We start from the raw sequence: 23,743 nt of genomic DNA on the forward strand, positions 1-23,743 counted from the left end.
TAGTAGCAGTGAACGAAATGAAAATAACCTAAACCGTGAAAATAGGGTTGTGAAGTCAGATGACGACTATTTCACTTAAAAAGATTAGTATTAACTGTCTATTCCAAAATGAAATGAGATTAAGTATTAGTCAATAAATAGAAATTAAAAGTTGTAAAGGATGATGAGATGAATTTGGAAATGCGTTTCTAATTTTTTAAAGTTAATTAACATGTTAACCAATATATGATGATTGTTTCCTCGTTCTTTTATAAGTGTTTTTAGTATAACTAGGGTTTGGCCCGCCCTACGGGCGGGTTAGCATCTAAAAATATTACATAAATATATTATTAATTTTAGTGAATATTTCAAAATTACAGTTATAATACAAAACTTACAATTATACATGTAGCCAAATGCTAAAAATTACCACTAAATACTATACGTTATTTTTTGTGGTATTATATCATCTTTTATTTCTTCTAAGTTGAATTATGAATCATTATTGAAATAAGTTACATTGTGATCTGGTTACGGGGGGGGGGGGGGGGGGAGGCGGGGGGAGGTGAGATGACGCCGGTTATGCTTCATTGTTGTGTAAAACTGTGATATGTATCATCACTGACAGTTTGGTGTATAAGCTTTTTTTTTGCTGTATGAACTTTATGGCCAATAATGTTAATAGATTAAGGAGTGAAACAAAATAACCGAACATGGTCGAATTAGAAATAATTTGTAAATCCAATAACACTAATATTGACTCGTTGGTGGGACTGAACTTGTGAAAGCTGATGATGTGTCATTCTGTAAAAGGAATGATCAACTTTATTTATATAGAAATTATAATAAAGTTGACAAAAAGATATTATAATAACTATGTTATATGCTAATTTCTGATTTATCATTTTTTAGGAAATGGTTACTTGAAATCAAAATTATTTTACTATATATAAATATATATTATTGTCTATATAATTTATTTCTTTAATTGATTACCACGTGAAGTCTTCCAACAAATCCACCTTTAATCATTTTTGTGCTCCTATAATCACATAGGTATTCCGAATTTTTTTATTCAGAAGCAAGAAAAAAAATTACTTTTATAACATTTAACTCTTTTTGATTAAAACTTTACTTATACTTTATGAAAACTTAGCGAGCTTTATGTATGGATTTATTAAGATACTGTTAACCTTTGTTCAGTAATTTTTGATAGATCATTTTTATGAAACTGTTAATTGAAAACATAAATTATTTTAGTATATAAATATAGATTGTTGATTTATATTTTTTTTCTTTTGTTAGTTACCACGTAAAGTCTTTAAACCAACCCACTTTTATCAACCTTTTGTTCCTAATCAATCATATAGTTATTTTGAATTCTTTTTTCCGCATAATCAAAAAAGATACTTTTAATAACATTTTACTCTTTTTATTAAAACTTAGCAAGCTTATGTTAGAAAAATAGTTTTTATCTTTTCTTTGTTTAGTGTTGTAATCAAGATTAGTATAATGATCATACTATTTTGATAGCTAAATTGTAAGACTACAGAATAACAAATTCGACGCTAGAGGATTGCTCGAAAAATAGGAGAGTTAAGCTGGCAAGAGAGTTGAAAGAGCCGATTAAACCACTGGTGAAAGAGAACTCATCCCCTTTGTGGATTATGCATTCCAGAAGCAGCGATCTAGCTCTTGTCAGAGATTTGATTTTCTTGAGTGCCTTCTTGAGTGTACAGTACACTCCGCTGCTAGAACCAGTGTCTCCTTAAAAGTGTTGCGGCCTAAAGCAGGTTGAACATGTGCAGTGGTAGTTTCCAGCCTATAGATTTTATTTATCTTGAGTGCCTTCTTGAATGTACACTCCCCTTGGATCAACATCACTTCAACATCACTTCCACTTTCCTTATCAATATACCTCCCATGGAAGAACCTAGGCAGAACAACTAAAATCAAGTCATATCAACAACTACCACAATCATTAGAGTCAACGCCAAAGAAATAAAGTACAATTATGTGAGTCATAAAATGATTAAGATGTTGGGTTTTACTACAGATTTAGAACGAATCATCTTGGAGAATTGATTACCAAAAAAATATAAGAGAACTCGAGCTTCACGGAGGAAGGGAAAACCAATACCAAATTTGAGGAAAGTATTACAGCTTTGAAAATCTAAAAAGGTGGAAAAAAATGTTACTACATAATCAAGGTAAAAAGATGAGACAAACCTTCTCGTCAAGAAAGGTATGTCAACTCCCATTGCTTGCTTCATATAAGAAAGAAAGATATGTTATGAAACCATTTTTGCAATATGTGTGGGGTAAATATCTGCTTGTCTTTCAAGAACATTTACCTCCTACAAACTTTGGGTTGTTGCTGGTCGCTATCATCACTCTAGGCTGACAAACACCAGTTTCCAGTCTATTGTAAAAGAGTTCATTAAGGCTGTCAAAAACACATAAGCAGACAATCATTTTCCTGCTTAGAAAGTAAGTAGTTTATTTATAAATTAACAGGAGTGGTGATCAAAATACATGAAACAAAATATTTCTGCTGTGAAAAAATATTACTTATCAACCAATGATGTCTGAAAGAGAAGAGGTGGCTGGCATGAGATGTCTGAGTATTCAACTACTGAGAACAGAAGCTGCAAAATAGAAAGATGTACCTGCAACTGGACATTTGTATTTGTCAACGCTATCACTTGCTCGAGCTTACTGAACTTGAATGGGATGGGATTAGCAACAGCAAGGACTTTAAACTCGTAGAGTCTGATCGCAACAACTGAAACTGAAAACTTGAAATGGTTTTTGCTTCTGATCACATCAAACCCACTAAGCCCATACATAGCTCTCTCCCTAAGAAGTTGTCTGAATGTGTTTAGGTGATGGAGAAGCTTGGCTGAGAGATGCATGTAGGAAAAAAGAGATTATGTGAAAATGAGACCCATAAAAGACAGAAACAAAGTAACAACAATAACAAAACAAAATCAGTAGAATACTAACTTATCATCCAAAAGCGGCATGTCATGTCCTTAAGTTCACCATCTTTCTTCATTTCCATATCTTCCCAAAACAGAGAAGCGTGAGACAACGGTTCGACTGCAACGCACGGGCTTCTATTCGGAAAGTGGTATCTTGGAAGTCGCCATTGTTCTTCAAGGTTCGTCTCTGTATATCGAGTGGAAAATAAAAGAATCTGTGAAAACCATGGCGTCGGAGATGCCTTTTTACGAAGAAGATGAAGAGGACGGTAATGATTGCGTCTTACATATCTGTAAATTGCCCAAATCATAAAGTTACCAACTTTACAAATCCCAGAGACAGATCTGATCAAATCAAATCAAATCAACAATCTCTTTCATTGCAATACTTGAGCTACACATAGCAATTCCCAAATCATAAAGGCTAGAACTTTACAAAACCCCCAAAGATAAATCTGATCAAATCAACAATCTCTTGGCAAAGAACCCATTCCCGAAACACTTGAAAGCAAAGGGCTTTACATTACCTTAGGCTTTAGATTGGAATCAACATCGAAGTTTCAATCACCGTGGTAAGGAAAAGAAGGGGAAGAGCTTCGAGCTAGGTTCGACGGACGAAGATTGGTGAGCTTTCAGGGAGATTGATGAGACAGTTTCCATTCCGGGGAACACCTCGTGGTTGAGATCGGAGTTACCGTCAGGAACTGAGGTTGAGGAGATGACAGAAGCTGAAGCGGGATCGAAGAGGGGTTCAGAAGAAAAGACGAAGCGGAAACAATAATTTTTAGGAAAAGGAGTTGTCGATGGAAGAAGAGAGGATGTGTCATCTGATGTGTCAATTATCTATGTTTTGATTGGTAGATTTTATTGTCTGACGTGGACATCCTCTCTGATCAATATATCCTCCTTTTAGTATAGGTTAGATTATTTTCATGCGTCTATTTTTCGGAACATGCTTATCGTGCGAGTTTTTTTTTTTGCATGCCACTTTTCTACACAATATGTTTTACAGACGTTACATATATAATAAGACAATGAATTTTTTTTTTTTTAAATGACAGATTAAGATGGACTATGAAAAGCATGCTTCAATCAGTCGCGGACCTAGGAATTTTTTTTATCTGGATCATAGTTCAAATTCATTTCATACATTAAGCTCAACTAAAACAAATAATGATTTTATATCAAAAGAAAAGAAGACAATTATGTGTGCATGATAACTAGGGGAAGGGGGGTCATTGGGTTCAATCTGTTACCAATTGAACCAATATCCAGTAAGAAAGTAAGCTTACAAATTTTTTTTTTGACAACAACAAAGAGATTCATGTAGCCTCTGAAAACCAAAAAGGTTGTTCCGCATTCATATGGACAACGAAAGACGGCTGTCTCTTGGCACTCCGTGCTAGGCTATCCGCCTTTTTATTTTGCGTCCGCGAGATATGAATGATCTGTGAGCTGTGAAAACTATCATTCAAAATCTTGAGATCTTCCAAGTAAGCTTCAAAAGCTGGTCATTCCTCTGGTTCTGAAACTATCTTCACCAATTGGGAACAATCCGTTGCAAATGTGACCTGAAATTGACGTAAGTTTTGCATACATTCCATAGTCCAAAGTAGTGCTTTCATCTCCGCGTGAAGGGGATACAGAGGAGCCCTAACATTCCTTGCACCCATCAAACCGTCAAAACCTTCTAAAATGCTATACCAACCTTGTCCGGCCATTGGGTCACATTCTTTCCAGGATGCACCCACAAAACACCATCGTCCTGGAATTGATGGTAAATTCCCCACTTCTATGTTTGGTACCACCTTTGTATGCAGAGTTTGTGCCTCCGCCCATAGAGTGGATTCGACCTCTGCCAAATTAAGAGTATCCATGGGGTCTATATCAATATTACTAAAGACTTTATTATTCCTGCCTTTCCAAATATACCATGAAATCCATGCAAATTAGTGATCATCCATTTTCGGGATAACTCTCGAAAATAGGTGATCCATATTTGTGAAAAGCGAGCTTGTTGGAAAGATAGCCGGATTTGATGGTATTTTGGAGAGCGCCCACACCTGAATCGCTGGAGGACACTAAAAAATACATGGTTTATTGATTTCTCGGGATCTCTACATCTCGCACAACATACATCCCCTTTTATTCCTTGCATTCATATTTTTTAAACCGCTATGCACCCTGAAACCATCTGCCACAAAAAATGTTTTAACTTTGGTGGACATCGTATAGTCCAATAGAGCGCTTTCAAAACATCTACTGTGGGCCAAACAGAGTCAATGGTTTTTTCCTATCTGGATAAGCCTGTTCCACCTAGTAGCCCGATTTAACCGTGTATCTCTCATTATTTGTGAAATGCCATCCATCTTTATTTGTACCTTGTATCCTACTCAAAGGTATACTCTTAATTATTTTCACATCCTGGGGATCCACTAAAACCCGAAGAGCCTGCGAGTTCCAAGTTCGCGAAATAGGATCTATTAAAGAGTCCACTGTAAGGTTCATCCATCTTTGTACCCCCATTCTTCTATGTAGGTCTGCCTCTGGATTCAATATTCGCCATGTCAGACCTTCGGGACTTATTGCAAAGATCTAATTATAATGATATAGGAACCTCAAGTTTGGTTGAGCTTTGCGACATAATTGGAGGCGATACCAACTTTTTAGATATGTTTCCCAGATTTCAGGATATCCACATCCTAAGAGCGTAATATTAATGATGATTCTTTAGCTAGGTCTGCTCGGTCTTTCAAAGAGAGCTTTGTTTTGTTAGTTATTGTATTTCGATCTGGTTATCCAGCCCATTTCAAGTTTGAGTAATAGAATAGTTGTTTGTTGCAAAAAAAAAAAAAAAAAAAAAAGAATGACACATTATTTTGATATACACATGGTATATAATTTGTATATGGAAATTATATGCCCAGTAAAAATATTAGAATGGCCATCAACAATTTTCCAAACCACATATTTGTGTACTAAATTTTTGATATAAAGTCCATAGTTACCATACCCCATTTCATTTTGGTATAGACATATTCAATAGTAATTTGGTGTTCTACCCTCAGAATCTGGCTTATTTGTCATTTGATACCCATAGAGTTACGGACTTACGTCTCTCTTCATAACCATAGATTTTTTTTGATCGGTGTGCTTCATGTAAATACCTTGCCGAATTTGTTTAACTCGGGGAACATGTCCTATTCCGAAATAAACATGTGCCATTCGCAGTAATGTGGTATGCAGCCACTTTTCCATTTTAACGCCCGCACAACATTGTCCCCTATATGTGTCTCTTATATTATCCATAACAAATCTGCATGGCCTAATAAATTTAGAATGACTGCATGTTTTAACAGTGGTGGTGCACAAGCGTAGATTTTCCAAAACCACTAGAAGCTCATCAACTTCTTTCTTCCAAGACATCCTTCTGCCTACTTAGTGCATCGACCAGTTAATTGGCTTTTACTGTGCAATACACAATGTCGAAGTCGTATTCTGACAGCTCAAAATTTTAACCATTTAATCACACCGCAAGTGCACACAAATCATACTAGTACAGTAAAGGTCAAATCCACAGAAACCAAAGTTACACAACAAGTATACAAAATAGAGTTAAGCTAAAACGAAAAAGGGGTTTTGTTTCCTTAAGTCAAGCAGAAAATAAATATGAAAAATATAAACAATGAAATAAAAGAGTTAGACACTAGAGAAATCGCATGAAATCAAATTATGAATGCATGTAACTATCAAGTAATCAATGAGCGCCATTCTAAGACTAAAACACTTACGTAGCTCAAAACATTATGTCTAACAATATAGAGAGAACTAACTCCGATTGAACCTAAGAGATAAGACGTGCATTAAGTTCGAGTTTCGATAGGTTTACAAAACGCATTAAGATCAATTCCCATTGGCTATTGACACTTTGGTCACATGGATCATTTTCTAGTATAAATCAAATAAACTCCTGCTGCATTCAGTTAACTTAAGATCATCAAATAGGTGATCAATCAAGTTCAAGCAATATATAAAAACAATCCAAGCAAATAAATCTGATGAAGATTCCTTAATTAAGCAATCATAAACATTCATTCTCTTCAATTCCTTTGAAAATATAAAACCTCACTACAAAGATACTCAGACATAACCAAACAACACAAGATCAATGACAAGGATTCAAAAAAAAAAATCTCTCGTCTCTCAAAACTCTAAGACATAAAAATCTATTATAAAAAAACAAAACTTAGCCTAAATGGCTCAAAATAAGAGATATGAGTCAAAAACACGTTCTTGTCAAATTTTAGGCATAATCAAACCAAAAATAAAGAAACAAAAAATTTCATTTTTCTCATAATAAACCGGCACACAGACCAATATTCAGTAAAATGCACATAAATTTTGATATGACAATGGATTGATCTCAAACCGGTATCGGAAATTAATTCAATTTTATAGCTTGTGTAAATTTTTTAGTTCAATCACACTGTGGAAAGTCTTCCATCCATTGCTAAACGTATGACGCATCTGCAAAATTGTGCATCTTCATTTTCTTTTTGGCGTCCAAGTTGTTTTTTTTTCAAATAGACTTAAATCTGTAAAATACCAAAAGACATACTTTGACTTGACAAAATACTCAAAACATAGGTTAGAAATTATAAAAAAAAAACACCAATATATCAGTTCTCCCAGACTTGATGCTTGTCTTCAAGTACATACAAACAAAAACTTATGGTGAAAAGGTTTGAAAAACATGAGAACTCACATATTCTTTAGAACATGATCTAATCACTAACTTTTACAAGAGAAAAAAAAATATCAACCTTAGAAGTTAATTCTATGTATTCAATAGCAAATTAGCAATCTAACCACTTTTATCCCACAACTCATAAAAAAGGTGTCAAATGATCGATACCCCATCGTTTCGACTGCAACTTAATTTTTAAATTGAGGTCAGTGGAGGTGAATTTGGATATTTTTTATGAGTTGTGGGATAAATTGCTAATTTGCTATTGAATACATAGAATTAACTTCTAAGGTTGATATTTTTATTATTTCTATTAGCTGAGTTTATTGTACATGATTCCATGAGATCCAAACACTAATGGTATTAACACTAAGAATTTGGCTCACTTCTTATTAACACTAGGGTTCGTCAACCCCGCGCTTGCGCGGGGTACGTGGTTGTTGTATATCCCGACAATATTGAATTCTAAGATTCTCAATAGAAATGCTCTCATAACATGTACATATACCGGTGAAGATCACATCACTGGGGAAAAATATGTAGTCAATTAACTCCTATGAAAATTGTTTTTAGAAGGAACACCAAAAATTGGCTCCAGAAAAGTTACCAATAGCTTCATCACTTTCGATTACTGTTCAGAAAAACATACCTCTTCGTAAAAAAACTTGATTAGTTGATATAGGTCAGTATGAACATTGAACACGTGCATTAGAAATTTAGAAAACTGAACTCCATGTTTGGGGGCATGGAGTGGTCTATGTTATTGTAACTTTACTTTTTCTTTTCAGTTATGGCTTCATTTCTAAAGGATGTATTTATTTTCACTTACTAATTATTCTCTTACTAAAATATTTATTAGTATATTTAGTAATGCTTGTTATATTTCTATGTACGGACTGATGAGATGAATGTACTCGAAAACATTATATATTCACTCTGATGATAACAAAAAAAGGTTATGGATATATAATTTATATAAAGAATAATCATACAATTACTTAATCTATGTAAACCCATGTATATGGAAGAAGACCGGTGGAATTGAAAACCATCAAGCAATGACATATTGAGCATAGGATTCTTGTCGCATAGATCCCCAAAGGCCATAACAGGTTAAGGATTCCTACGTGGATTGTCGAGCTACTGAAACATCAAAAGTCACTAAATCCTTAGTTCGAGTGTATATCGATCTATGTATTGGGTCACACGTAAAGGATTCTTGAGTTAGTGTGATTCCGTATTTTAGTAGGATGCTGGTAAGTTGATTTTAAATGTATTCTTCAAAATAAAAATGATTCTTTTGTTTTAAATTGTTGTATTTCTGCTGAAGTAGATCATAGTGTGATAATTTCTTTTCTTGCACGATCTTATTGGCTTCCCATATTTTCATGGGCAATGATGGTGGAGATGTAGGAGTTGGCGTTGGGAGCCAAGGGAATCGTTTTTTGTTGTATTACTAAAGGACACTTTGATAATTATGAAGTCTTCAACACACAAAAATAATAATCACTGATTTTCCTGCTTAGTTTTTCTTAGTATTTACTAAAACACGTTTTTCAGAAAAGCAATGAGATGGTTTTAGGTGCATACGTAGACATTGTCTTCTTTTTTCTTTGTTATCAGTGATTTGCAGTTTATATACAAAATTCACAAAAAAAAATTCTAATTAAAAACAGGAGGAGTACTCCAACAAATGTTCTCAATTCCGGTTGATCATCAAACGTAAGAATAACCAGCTCTAGCGTCTACTTCCTCTCCTTTGCTCGAATTGTAATTCTGGTTCCTTTTTCCCTATAGTTAATGATCCAAACTCTCTCTCTCCTTTATTTTTAGCATGTAATAAGTTGTGCTTCACAATATTGAAAAAAACTTAAAAAGTGGTATAAATCTTAACATTTAGACCAAAAAAAAAAACCAGCTTTCGAAAATGAACAATATAACCTGATGATTTGCAGATCCAACAGTTACATTATGAATTTTAAGATTTAGAGCAAACATCATCAACTAAGTCCATGTGTGTGTTGAACAAAAAAAAGTCCATGTGTGTAACACGAACATTGTAAATGATTTAGATACGGTAATATACCCCTGTAGCCTACTCCAAACACACCATCCAACTAAAAAGCTCACTGATCTCCAAATCCACCTTCCTCTACCTGAAAAATCCCACTGGTTTTTGAAACCTTAGGTGGCAATGCATAGATCTATGAAATGATGACAAATTGAACTTCCATTTCTTACATATTCCATTAATTTTTATATTCTCTGGCTAAAAGCCAAATGCCAGTAAACTCGCAGTTCCTGATAAAACACAGCGTTAGAGTAGTGGTATGTTTTAGAGACACTCACTAATACGATGTGGCATTTGTAACTAAGACATCCCCGGCTTAATTTTTCTGAGAATGCCAATAATATATTTCCTCTATGAAGAAGGAGAGAGCAAGTTACTGAACAACAAAGACTTCACACGGCAAAGCAAAAGGACTAATGAAAATTGAATCTTCACTAATAAGCAGTGTGAATTCGTTGCTTTTCACCTTAGCACAACATAATTTTTTTTTTTCAAAGATGACCATTATACTATACAAAAGTAACAAAACATTGGAGTCAAACTGTAAAAACTCTGCTACTAAATATTATCATCACTCACCAAAAGATTTCATGCCAAAAAACATAATACCCAAATACTATATACAAGCCAAACAAATCTCCTAACTTATCGGGATCTTATCGACGATCGCTTTACTCCTGTGTGCACGATGCCGCTAACACCGAGTCAGCTGCTATGCCGCTAGCTATGCCCTGCGTGGTCCACCGGTATGGTAAAGACTCTGTTGCCCTCTTTCCTCTGCTGCTGAAGGCTTTCCGTTGCTCTCTTTCTTAATTCGATCATGAATGAAAATAAAAGTTGCAAAATCTAAGAATGAGAATTGTGCAGATGGAGTGATGATTTGTGTCATCTGTGGGCATATATTTAAAGGATTAGACTGAAGTTTCTGAAACAGCTGGAGAGGGCGATTGATTAACCGTTAGGTGTAGTAATTAGAACTGAAACTGGATATGAGGATTGAATATTTTCGCTAACTAAAACGGAGATCTAAAGGCGGATGGCTGCCTTCTATAACGTAGGGTTTATTTGTGTGGCTGCGAGAGAAACCAGAAGGCGGAAAGAAGAAGAGACTATTGAGAGTTAGCATTGACAAATTTTATGGGCTTAATTTTGTTACGTAAACTCGTTTGTACTTTTTTAAGCCCATTCAAAGGAAAAAAAAAGAGTAGATGACCTGGATAACCTTAGGAGTGAGTAAAAACTGATCTATTATAATATAGATTTATGAGTATTTTTCATTTAGGGTCACTTTTTAAGTTTTAATTACAGTGTAAGTCACTTCTTGCTACTAGGGTAGTTTTTAGGAGAGTTTGAGCACTGTACAAAGCTGATTATCCCATTTTACCCTTTTTTATTTTGGAAACACGAGATCTAGATCTAAGGTTCGACGTACTCAACAACACTCCGATGACCACACAAACGCACTCAGGTGAAGCTATTACCCTCTCTTACACACTCTGGTGAAGCGCTAACGCATTCCGGTGAAAGTATGACCGTCTCTAACGCACTCCGTTGAAGCTTAGACCCTCTCTGTGGCACTCCGGTGAAGCGCTGACGCACTCCGGTGAATCTCATATGCCGTACAAAAGTAAACGGACTCGGATGGAAACGGAAACAAAGCTCTGACTGGTAAATTGATTTTTGTGTGATTGATTTTCCCAAAAGCAAGCTCATAAACATGTGAAATTAGTTCAAATTAAGTCTGTAATATTCAGTTCCTCTAAAAAAGTAATTTGTGTAAGAAAAACCAAAAGTTTTTAGCCGAGAACAAGTATTGTTGTTCCATAAGAGAGAGATGGACAAGTTGCAATTGATGTCTTAGACCTAGATCTTACCTTTTAGCAGTTTGGGGGCATGAATTGTTGTTGTTAATAGACCTTTCTCATCTTGTTGTTGATCAAGTGAAAAACTTTGTGTAGATTGTTGACCATGAGTCAGTGTTCTATTTCTATGAGATAATTGTTGAGATGTTAGGATTGAAATTCTAAGGAGAAAACTGCCTTTCAGATTTTTTATGATTACCTCCAAAGAAACATGTGAGAAAGCACACCTCTTCTGATTTTGTATAAGGATTTGGCGTAGACATCGGTGTATTGACTAATTGATGTTTACAAAGGCCCGTAGAGTAAACTGCAGGAAACTATGGACTTATTTGCTGAGAAGTAGGAATCACTTTACACAGCTTCAGGAGTTAGTCATTGTATGTGATACATGTTGGTGAAATGTTTCATGAGCCGGTGTACATGTTAACCGGTGTACATCTGGATATTTATGAGCCGGTACATGTTAACCGGTGTACACGTGGATGCTAACAGATGTATTGGAAACATATAAATATTTGGCTAGCGTTTCATCGGACATCAATTCAACCACTTATTTGTGCCAATCAGTCTTTCAAAAACTCAATAGTAGTATATCAAATATCATCCAAACTCAACTGGTGTTGAGGAGAACGCAGACGTTTACATGATTAACTTATGTATTCTTAATTTCTCAAAAATATCCCGTAAATAGTTTCCAAAAACCTAATAAAGACGCATTGTCTTTTGAGACATCATATTTTTACAGTAACTAGAAACACAGTTGATTGACATATACAAGCAGATGATCTGATGCAAGGTATTGAACTACACAAACACTTGATAGTCGAGCATTTAGACTCTAAACCTGCTTAAGGGTCGAAGCTTTGTTTGGTTCAACCAGCTGGGGCAAGAAATTCATCTCAAATCTGGTTTTATATCAAGAAGTGAAGGATAAAGAAACAAGATGAAGATCTTTATATATTGTCCATGTGGATATAGAATTTGATATTGTACGTGTGTACATTGACCTATAGCGTGAACATCCATAAGTGTACATGTGTACATAGAACTACCCAGTGTACGCAATGTATTATCCACATGTACATTGCTTTTCATTTCAGAAGAAGGATAAGATTTTTATGATACTAAGAAGAATTCAAATGGCTCACCTCGTCAAAGCAATCATATCATTTTCCTAAGCAAAACGTAAGTCACATGTTCTCCTTCTTCCTCTTCACCAAACCCTCACATGACATGACTCTCTGATTCTCTCAGCAGCGAATCTAAAGCGTCCTCCTTTCCGAATTAAATGCACAGTCCGCAATTAAATCTACCATTTGCAAACTTAGCGTTAGTTAATTTCAAAATGAGTATGTACAATAAAGATAAAGGAAACACCTTTTAGTACAGAAGAAGGAGACTCTTGATTCAGTCACTGGAAGAAACTGTAGATTTGAAAAGCAGAGGAGAAAAATCTCGAATTAAATTCGAGAATGATAATGGGTTTTAAGAATCTAGCGATTCGACGAGATTCTTGGAAGAATTGCAAGACTAGATTACGGGTTCGACCCAGTCAAGATGAGGATTTTTTTTTAACTTTTTTCTGGTCACCGATGTTGAGAGTAGAATGAGTTGCAAGAAAAAAAGGCTGAAAAAGTATTGAAAAGAATTAAGGTAAGAGGATTGAAGAAATACACGTGACTGTCACATGGATTTTTATCTTAACTAAATGAAATACTGCGATGAGGGTATGTTCGGTTTTTCATCTCCTCAAACCAAGAGAAAACTACCTCAGTAGCCTAAAGTGTCTTACAATGTAATAAAAAACTGAAAAGTGTCCCATAATGTAAATCTTTCTAGATTTATCCCTTATTCTTTTTTGAAGGGAAGAGAAAAGGAAGCCATATTCGAATTCATACGGATTACTATTATCAGACCCGAACAAGAAATTGGTCCAGTCTATACCAAGTTTCAAAACAAAGATAATCAATTATATTAAGTGGGAGGTTAGGTTTGGATCCTTCAAACACCACCACAAGTATGTAGGTTATTGGCAGCTCATTCCACTTTGGCGATAATATAGTAAAGCTAAGACAAAAAAGGTTTTTTTTTTTCTAAATCTAAGCAAAAAACACATGCATATTTAAACAATTGAATATTATGTATATTTTTCTGTATTTTCTGACTCTTACAATAATTTATATGATTTTTTAAAGTATGCCAGGGGTATCCTAGGTCTAAGATGGACTAAAAATATATTTATGGTAAAGGGACAATGTAGTTAATTTTTTGTTCCATTTTAGCAAATTTTCTCTTAAATAAAAGAGTTAGGCATTAGAAAAATTGCTTGAAATCAGATTATGAATGCATATAATTATCAAGGAATCAATGAAGCATCATTCTAAGACTCAAAACACAGTTACATGATCTTTACACTCCCATAGCTCAAAACATTATGTCTAACAAACAACATAGAGAACTAACTCCGGTTGAATATAAGAGAACATGCATTAAGTTCGAGTTTCGATTGGCTCACAAAGAAAAATAACATCAAATCACATTGGCTTTGGAAACTTTTCTCACATGGATTATTTTCAAGAAATCAAATCAACTACCGAATATTCAATTAACCTAAGATCATGACGTAGGTGGTCAATCATGTTTAAGCAATAAGAACAATCCAAGTGAAGAAATATAATGAAGATTCCCTAATTACGCAATTCTAAACATTCATTCTCTTCTATTCCTTTCAATATCGAAAACCTAACTACGAACCTACAAAGATGTAACTAAAGAACAAAAGATTAATAATAAATTCTGTGTAATTAAATTAAAAGAGATATAACATGTGTTTAGAAATAATCTCTCGTCTCCCAGAGCTCTAAAACTTAAAAGTTTGTTATCAGATAAAGCTTACCCTAGATAAAGTCTGGTATCTTGTGTTTGAGGTTGCGTTATTAGTCCTTGCCTGGGCTCCATCCGGCTCGGGTCCGTCTGTGCTTTATTTTTCAGTTATGTCAAGTGGTGAAGAGTTTGTGTTTAGGAGGCGTGTTTTCCCTTGGTCTTGGTGCAACGGTGCAGTTTTGGTGTTGATCATGGCTAATCTACAGGTTCTTGGACGATTTTCCGGCTCCAATTTCTAAGATTAGGAGCTCCAGCTCACATTTACTCAATCGTGGGAAGTCATAAGGTTAAATTGTCTCTATCTTTGTCTTCTTGGATTGATTTCCAAGCTTTTGATCTCCGTGGTTCCTTATTCTTTGGAACAATATAAAGAGTCAAGCTGCTATGTTTCACCTCAAAGAACATATCTTGAGTTAGAAAATATTGAGGTTTGTGAATAGTACCTACTGGTATCGATCTATTCTGGTAGTTAATGTTATTTTTGTTTTTTTTTGTATTTCTGCAGTACATTTATTTGAGATTTTGTAAGACCAGTTTGGTCATGAACTTCTATTAGAATAAAAAGAATCAGTGTTAAAAAAAAAAAGACAATGGCTCAAAATAAAAGATATATGTCCAAAACACGTCCTAGTCGAATTTTAGGCAAAAACAAATCGAAAATAAAACCAAGATTTTCATTTTTTTCTACTAATAACTGACAAACAAACTACCTTCAGTAAAATGTACATAACTTTTGGTATAACCAATGGACTGACCTCAAACCGGCATAGGAAAATTAATTCAATTCTATATCTTGTGTTAAAAATTGAGTTCAATGTCACTAAGGGAAGTCTTACATCCGTTGCTAAACTTATGACACATCTGTACATTTTTGTATAGTTAATTTCTTTTTTTGCATCAGATTTGTTTCCTTTTGTTTCAAATAAAACTAAACCTGTAAAAACACCATACACACCCAAAGACACCAACACACATATTTTGACTCTATAAAATACTCAAAACATAAATTGAAAACCATTAAAACACCAATATGTCATAATCCGCTACTAGCTTCATCCATATGTGCTACTTTAAACTGAAGTTTCCATAGTGAATATGTTATTCATACTCTTATAATCCATAAAACACTTACACTTTTTTCTAATAGAGGTATGATTGCCATATCTTACGAGAAAACATTGCTGCTATCTCTAAATCATGTGTCGGATACTTAATCTCAGTTAAACAACTATCTTGATGCATACCCTATGTCCCTATCACCTGCTTCTATTATATATGCATGCACCCTAAACCAGTCTCGGTGAATTATATACACCAAACAAGGGACTCCCATTAGTGTCAAAAATATCGGTATATATCCATTTGAACTTAATATCCTTCCCGGTCAGGTTTTGACGAAGGTTGTCTAAGCTAGAATCACTACAAGAAAACGTAAGCTTAACGAGGAAATTTAACGAGGAAAAACAATCCTCGTAAAAGTACGTTGATTTTGCGAGGAAAGTACGTGGAAAAAGAAAAGCATCGTTATTTCGTCGTAAGGTCACGACAAAACATATTCGTCGTAAAGACAATGTAAATTGACGTGGCTTTTACGAGGAAACACTATTTCCTCGTAAATACGACGTAAATTTCGCGAGTTCTTTACGACGAAATATTTTACGTGTACTTAACGAGGAAATTTTGAATCCACCAACTTGGTAGGTGGCTCACGTTTTTTTTTGGCCATCCAATTAATTTTTGTCGTAATTTCATAGTAAAATTACAACTACCAGATTCGAAATTTCCTATAAATATGGATGTTTGAACATCATTTTAAACACACCAACAACAAAAAACGTGAAAGAACAAAAAATGGCTGGCTCTGGGACTATTTACGAGTTGCGGAATTGGATGTATATGCATAGAGATGCTAACGGGAGAGTGACGAAAGAATACCTTGCGGGGCTGGAGACATTTATGCACCAAGCAGATTCAACACCGCTCGCCCAAGAAAGTGGTAAGATGTTCTGTCCTTGTCGGAAATGCAACAATTCGAAATTGGCAAACCGTGAAAATGTTTGGAAGCATTTAATAAATAGAGGTTTCACGCCAAATTACTATATCTGGTTTCAACATGGGGAAGGTTTTAATTATGATCAGAATGAAGCTAGTAGTAGTAATAGCAATTTTCAGGAAGAACCGGTTAATCATCATTTGCATAATGAACATAGTTACCATGAGGAGGAGATGGTAGATTATGATAGGGTTCATGATATGGTAGCTGATGCATTCGTAGCTCATGATGAAGATGAAGAACCTAATATAGATGCAAAAAAGTTTTACGGAATGTTAAACGCGGCGAATCAACCACTTTACAGTGGTTGTAGAGAAGGTCTCTCTAAATTGTCGTTGGCTGCTAGAATGATGAATATTAAAACTGATCACAATCTACCTGAGAGTTGCATGAACGAATGGGCAGACTTGTTTAAAGAGTATTTGCTGGAAGACAATGTGTCTGCTGATTCTTATTATGAGATTCAGAAATTGGTTTATAGTCTTGGGTTGCCTTCGGAGATGATAGATGTCTGCATCGACAACTGCATGATCTATTGGGGAGATGATGAGAAGCTAGAAGAATGTCGATTCTGCAAGAAGCCACGATTCAAGCCGCAAGGACGGGGACGTAATAGGGTACCGTACCAAAGGATGTGGTACCTACCAATTACAGACAGATTGAAAAGATTGTATCAATCAGAGCAGACTGCTGCAAAGATGAAATGGCATGCCGAGCATACTCAGACGGATGGTGAGATGACTCATCCATCAGATGCAAGAGCCTGGAAACATTTCAACAAAGTACATCCGGATTTTGCTAGCAATAGCCGGAATGTGTATCTCGGATTATGCACAGATGGATTTAGTCCGTTCGGAATGTCAGGGAGACAATATTCATTGTGGTCAGTCTTTCTTACGCCATACAACCTGCCACCGGAGATGTGCATGCAACGGGAGTTGCTATTCTTGACCATATTGATACCTGGTCCGAACCATCCAAAAAGGTCCCTGGATGTTTTCCTACAACCACTGATAAAAGAGTTGAAGGATTTGTGGTCAACAGGGGTGAGGACGTATGACTGTTCAACGAAGACGAATTTTACGATGCGAGCTATGCTTTTGTGGACCATAAGTGACTTTCCTGCCTATGGGATGTTGTCTGGATGGACTACACATGGAAGATTAGCTTGTCCATATTGTAATGGAACGACAAATGCGTTTCAACTGAAGAATGGTAGGAAGACAAGTTGGTTTGATTGTCATCGTCGATTTCTTCCCATTGGCCATCCTTACCGAAGAAACAAAAATTTGTTTAGGCACAAAAGGGTTGTGAGAGACACTCCTCCACCATATCTAACTGGAGAACAAATTGAAGCACAAATCGACTACTACGGAGCTAACGAAACAGTTCGTTGGGGTGATAATTGGCATGTCCCTCGTAATATGCCTGATTCTTACGGTGTTCATCACAACTGGCACAAGAAGAGTATATTTTGGGAGTTGCCATATTGGAAGGATCTTCTTCTGCGCCACAAACTCGATGTGATGCATATAGAGAAGAATTTCTTTGAGAACATCATGAATACAATATTGAATGTCCCAGGAAAGACAAAAGACAACATAAAATCGAGGTTGGACTTGCCGGATATTTGCTCAAGAAGCGAGTTACATATTAAAAGCAATGGACAAGTTCCCGTTCTGATATTCAGACTGTCTTCAGAAAAAAAGTCGGTGTTGTTCAACTGGGTGGCATCAGAAGTGAAGTTCCCCGATGGGTATGTTTCAAATCTCTCTAGATGTGTTGAAAATGGTCAAAAGTTCTCCGGGATGAAGAGTCATGATTGTCATGTCTTTATGCAACGACTACTGCCCTTTGCATTTGCGGAGCTACTTCCAACAAACGTACATGAAGCACTTGCAGGTTCGTAGTGTATTATATCACAATAATTTTATAACGGTGTAGTTTGCAAAATAATATATGACTAACAATGTGTTTAATTGTTTTTGGAATATAAAAGGCATTGGAGCATTTTTCAGGGATCTGAGCACACACACTCTTAAAGAAGAAGTTGTGGAACAGCTTCAGGAGAACATTCCCATCTTATTGTGCAACTTGGAGAAGATATTTCCTCCTGGATTTTTTGACGTCATGGAGCATCTAGCTGTCCACCTCCCATATGAAGCATTGCTTCATGAACCTGTACATTACGGATGGATGTATCAGTATGAGCGAGCCATGAAATATTTGAAGGGAAAAGCAAAGAACCTCGCCAAAGTTGAAGGTTCTATAATTGCTGGAAGTTTGACGGAAGAAGTTTCTCACTTCACATCGTACTACTTTGCGTCAAAAGTACGTACCCAGAGAAGAGCTCCAAGAAGATATGATGATGGTGGGGTTGCGCCAACATATGCAGTTGCTGGTGTTCCAGACATCTTTAGCCAGATTGGACGACTCGGTGAGAAGTCTAAAGAGGTTTGGTGGTCGAGTGAACAAGACGCTCATAGTGCACACACCTATATTCTACTCAATTGCGAGGATCCATTGATGCGTTATTTTGAAAGGTAACATATATGGACACTTCAAAACACATATAATTAATTATATAATTGCAAGAGATTCATTCCTATGAAATGTGATTAATTTTACAGCCTATTTGTTTCACAAGTCGAAGAAACATTTCCTGGTATATCCACAAGTGACGTAGACAAAAGGAAAGATCAACACTTCATTAAGTGGTTGCGGAATCAGGTATTATAACTCAAACTATTTTTTCATACATGATTTGTATTTTAATGTTCTCTTTATTTTTGCAGGTTGATTATGACGACGATGCAGATTATCCTAAGTGGTTACACGAAGTAATTCAATCTCCACTTGTAAAGGTCACCACATCACAGATGTATTTCACACGAGGCTATACTTTTCACACATATGAGTATGGTAGACAGCGGGCGACCAGTAGCTATGGAATATGTGTGAAAGGGGAAACAGATTTCTACGGGATCTTGACGGAGATTATTGAAGTCAAATTTCCAGGGATACTGAAGCTGAAATGCGTCCTCTTCAAATGTGAATGGTTCGACCCCGTCGTCAACAGAGGTGTTTGGTCTAACAAATTTGGTGTAGTTGATGTCAACGGTGGACGACGGTACAACAAATTCGAGCCTTTCATCTTAGCTTCACAAGCAGACCAAGTTAGCTTCCTTCCATACCCTCGGATGAGAGATTCGGGTATAAATTGGTTAGCAGTGATCAAAGTTACACCTCGAGGACGAATCATCAGTGGAGAAGAACCACCATTGTAAGAAGAACAGATAAATGAAGTCGAGGAACCTGAACAAGAAATTGATGACATCCTTCTCATTGATCCGCATAATCACGAATACGAAGATCTTACCGATGATGCCACAGACGAAGCTGTAGAAGACGAGTTTAATGAAAATGATGATATTTCTAGTGATGACGAGAATGTCGATGTATCCGATTGATGTATTTGATTTTGTGTAGTTTGTTTAATGAATAAGGTAATGTGAGAGTTTGTTTTATGAATAAGGTAATGTGGGAGTTTGTTTTATGAATAAGAAAATGTGGGAGTTTGTTTTATAAATAAGTAAATGTGGGAATTGTGGTTTGGAATGGAAATAAAGATGAGGTTTGGAATATATGAAGTAGAAGATAAGGAATATGGGGTTTTGGGGTTTGGGGTTTCGGATTTTAGGGATTTAAACGTACTACTCGTTAATTCCTCGTAAGTTGACGTCGAATGTACGACGTAATCCTCGTTTATTCCACGTAGGACATAATCGTCATAAAGGACTCGTTAGGTAACGTGGAAATTAAGACGAAATTAAAAAAAAAAATAAAGAAAGCGAAACCCGTTAATTCCACGTAGGACGGAATCGTCGTAAAGACCTCGTAAGGTAAATATACGTAAATACCCCGTAAAGTAAATGACGAAGGAGGCACTCTTTAATTCCACGCAGGATGAATTCGTCGTAAACACCTCGTAACAAAAATCGTCGTAAAAACCTCGTAGACTAAAAACTAGAAAAAAAGGAAAGGAAGAGAGATACCAGATTTACATGTGGCAAGACTTCCAGCAATTATAATACTTAAGTCTCGCCCACATAAATTCTAATATCTTCTTCTCTTTATTTTTTTCCAAATATTTCTAATTTGGTGAAAAGCGGGACTTGCTACTTCCTCATAGTATAAAAACTAGTAAAAAAAGAAAAAAAGAAAGATTCTGGAATTATATGTGGCGAGACTTACGTCTCGTCCACATAAGTTCCAAAATCTTCTTCTCTTTTTTTTTTCAAATATTTCTAATTTGAAAAGCATTTTGGTGAGGTGTGTGATTTGAGATAGGGTGTGTTTTGTGAGTTTGTGTGTGGTTTGAAAAGGAAAGTTGTGGGTATTTATAGAAAATATAAGCTCGCTAATTCCTCGTAACAAGTTAACTCGTTAATTCCACGTAATGTAACTCGTCGTAAAAACGTCGTTAACGAAAACGCGGGCCTTTGTAATTCGTCGCTATTTCCTCGTAAATGAAAACGCGGGCCTCTGTAATTTCTCGTAACTTTACGAGGAAATGACGAGGATAAGTAATCTTATATATATCCCCGAGCGAGCTCGCTCTTTCTTTCCTCTCCACTTCCTCCCCACTTCCTCCCTTTTTCGTAGCAATGGTAAGTCTCTCTAATTCCTATCTACTTTGATTAGTTTAGGATAGATTAGGTGGTTAGTATAGGGAATTTAGATAGGTTTACGGATCTTATGTTATTTAGTGTTGATTAGGTGGATAATGTTAGGAAGTATATTGTTCACGAAAATTTAAAAAATTAAATTTTTTTTCTCAGGTTCGAAAAGGTAGACTTACTGCCCATTACAGAGAGATGTTCGGTGAGCCGGATAGTCGTTTAGACCCGTCGTCTTCTTCAGCTCACGGTTCTTCGGGTCAGGAGACTGTCCCCGAGTCTTTGGATCTCCTTCTTCTAGTGCACCATCGGTTCCTCATGTGCCTCCCCCGATGGCTCCTCCTCCTGTGCCTCCTCTGATGGCACCTCCGATGCCCGCCGAGATTCATCCCGATTTGATGGTGCCTCCGAGTGCTCCTTACTCGCAGTACACCGTAGAGGACATTCTCCGTCTGCCAGGCAGAGAAAGTTTACCAGTCATCGACCCCGACCGACCGGACAGAACTTTGTGGTATGTTTCATTATTTTTTTATTCTTTTTAAATTCTTTTATAACTTTAAAAAATAATTTATATTTTAAATTTTTATTTTCCAGGTTTGGGATTGACGGATGTCATGCATCGGACGTAAACGACACAATAAAATGTTACTTCTCCATGGCACATCCGAACTGGAAAAAGACGGCACACTACGTCAGAAAGACGTGGTTTAAAATTTACGCTGTAAGTTTCTATTAATTAATTATCTATCTTTAAATTTTTTCATTATTTATATATATATTTTTTTCTGAAAAACTAATTATAAATTATTTTTTTCTAACAGCAAAAATATAATTGGGCCTTGGGGATCACTGAGAGGGTGAGGAAGAAGTTTATCGCGAAGGCGAAAGTTCACTTGTTGGCACGGTCTCCAACTAAAAGGGTGACTGGATCGTGAAGGGGTATGAGCGTGGCAAACCCGCTGAGCTCACCACAGATGTCTGGGATGGCCTCATCCGATATTGGCGTCTTCCTGATTCCATTAGAATCGGCCAGTCTTGCTCTAACTCCCGTAACACAGTCGATGAGCACGGGAACAGGCCGATGCTTCACACTACGGGCCAAAAACCCCACGCCGGTGTCCGTTTGGAAATGGTAATTAAATATTTAATTATATTAAATTTTTAGTATATTTTTATATATATTCTAACAACTTTCTTAAATGTTTTTTAGGCCAAAGAGACGGGAGAATTCCCGTCTCTTATGCAACTTTACGAGAGGACCCACAAGAACAAGGCGGGCCGATTTATAGATGGCAAGTCCGAGCAAATCTACAACGATTTGGCTGCTCGGGTTGAAGAACGCCAGACCCAGCTGACCTAGCAGTCCACCGATGGATTACCCGTCACCTTATCCACACCTGAAGTGGATAAGCTTTACGAGGAGGTAAATTTTCTAAAATTTTAATTTTCTTAAATATTCATTTAATTTAACTTTAAATTTTTACTAACAAAATTTATTTTTTGTTTTTTAAGGTTGTCCCTAAAAAAAAGGGACGGACGTTGGGGATTGGTTCCGTCAACGATGTTCCGAGAGAGACATCGTCTTATGTTCAGCGACGGGATGATGAAGACTCTCAGCTGCGTAGGGAGTCCGAAGAGCTGCGTAGAGAGTCTACTCAGCTGCGTCACGAGTTGAGCTCGACGCAATCTGCGTTCACAGCTCGTGTGGGTGGACTCGAGGACTTCTTGGACGTTGTAGCGGCCACAAATCCGGAATGGGAGACTTTGTTGAGGACCATGCGACAACAAAATCCTATCCCAGGCGAGTCACCAACCGACGACTCACATGCCGAGGCGGATGTAATGGCGAGGAGTGATGACTTCTACCAGGCGATTAACGACCACCCTTAGTTCTTTTTAATTTCGGTTCTTGTATTATGAATTCAAAACTTATTTATATATAAAATATTTTGGTTTTGATTTTTTTAGAATTTTAATTTTATTAATAATTTAAATTATTTAAATTATTTTTTTAATTATAATTTTTTATATTTCTGTAAAATAACGAAACAAAGTAAATTCGTAGCTAATTTTGCGGCTTTTTTACGTGGAAACTTAACGTGGTTTTTACGAGGAATTGTTTACAAGGAAATAACGTGGAAATCTATCAAGGTATTTACGTTTACTTTACGTGGAAAGCTATTAAGGTATTTACGTTTACTTTACGAGGAAAGCTATCAAGGTATTTACGTTTACTTTACGAGTATTTATTTACGTGGGTTTTACGAGGAAAGTCTTTCGTGGTATTTACGAGGAAACTTAGCGACGTCTTTACGTGGTCTTTACGACGAAATATTCCTCTTCTCTTTTACGACGAAATTATTTCCTCGCTATGTTACGACGAATTAGCGAGGATATATGCGTTACGACAAACGTATAACGACGAAACGGGTTTCCTCGCTAATTCCTCGTAACACTGCTTTTACGACTAAGTCACGAGGAAAAC

At 36.2% G+C, this 23,743-nt stretch overlaps 3 long non-coding RNA genes across 6 annotated transcripts; 1 reads left to right on the forward strand and 2 right to left on the reverse strand.

The window, feature by feature from the left end:
- Positions 1–1,435: 1,435 nt before the first annotated feature.
- On the reverse strand, positions 1,436–5,362 carry LOC106435284. 4 transcript variants are annotated; one of them, XR_001286967.3, is made up of 7 exons: positions 3,491–5,359; positions 3,251–3,254; positions 2,986–3,150; positions 2,649–2,881; positions 2,334–2,425; positions 2,209–2,246; positions 1,436–1,925 (listed from the first exon to the last, which is right to left on the reverse strand). It is a non-coding gene; the product is annotated as an uncharacterized LOC106435284 (long non-coding RNA). The 4 variants fall into 4 exon arrangements; XR_001286968.3 differs by having other exon boundaries at positions 1,436–1,912; positions 2,986–3,254; positions 3,491–5,362; XR_001286965.3 differs by having other exon boundaries at positions 2,986–3,254; positions 3,491–5,362.
- Positions 5,363–11,172: 5,810 nt separating this feature from the next.
- LOC111211500 lies at positions 11,173–12,206 on the forward strand. Its single transcript, XR_007340395.1, has 2 exons — positions 11,173–11,449; positions 11,891–12,206. It is a non-coding gene; the product is annotated as an uncharacterized LOC111211500 (long non-coding RNA).
- A 370-nt stretch (positions 12,207–12,576) lies between these two features.
- Positions 12,577–13,301, reverse strand: LOC125610313. The gene is made up of 2 exons (XR_007340394.1): positions 13,021–13,301; positions 12,577–12,952 (listed from the first exon to the last, which is right to left on the reverse strand). It is a non-coding gene; the product is annotated as an uncharacterized LOC125610313 (long non-coding RNA).
- Positions 13,302–23,743: the final 10,442 nt, after the last annotated feature.

This window comes from Brassica napus, chromosome A6 (assembly GCF_020379485.1).
Source record: "Brassica napus cultivar Da-Ae chromosome A6, Da-Ae, whole genome shotgun sequence".
NCBI lineage: Eukaryota > Viridiplantae > Streptophyta > Magnoliopsida > Brassicales > Brassicaceae > Brassica > Brassica napus.